The sequence below is a fragment of the Tupaia chinensis genome, unplaced genomic scaffold (genome assembly GCF_000334495.1).
Source record: "Tupaia chinensis unplaced genomic scaffold, TupChi_1.0 Scaffold000047_1, whole genome shotgun sequence".
NCBI lineage: Eukaryota > Metazoa > Chordata > Mammalia > Scandentia > Tupaiidae > Tupaia > Tupaia belangeri.
In genome coordinates, this window is record NW_006159505.1 from 1,575,834 (window position 1) to 1,576,293 (window position 460).

The window sequence follows — 460 nt, forward strand, 5'->3', positions numbered from 1 at the left end:
GGAGAGGGAAGCGGAGGTTCGGGGTGTGGCCGTGACTTGCCCGAGGTCACTCGGCGGGTCAGCGGCTCGAGGACCAAGACGCAGAGCTGGGTGAGGCGGGCGCGGGTGCTGCCCCCGGCTCCCCGGAGAGCGGCGGGGGCGGAGCGGCAGGCGGGGAGAGTCCAGGGCTGTTTCTCCCGGGAAGGGGACCCCAGAGAAGCCCCGGAGGTGGGGGTCTGCGGGCAGCCACTGGAACTCTGGGGAGAGGTCGGGAGCCCGGGGGTTTGAGGAAACTTTCTTCCAGATGGGCAAGTCGCGGGGGCTCTTCATCTGGAACTGCTTGAACCCCTCGAGGACCGGGCCTGGGGATGAGGGGTGGGGTACTGCCAGGGAACTTGGCCGAGACGAGGGAAGGGCTGCTGGGGACTGTGAGCGAAAGGCTCGAGGATACTGGAACTCTCCTGGCGGAGTGTGGGAGAGC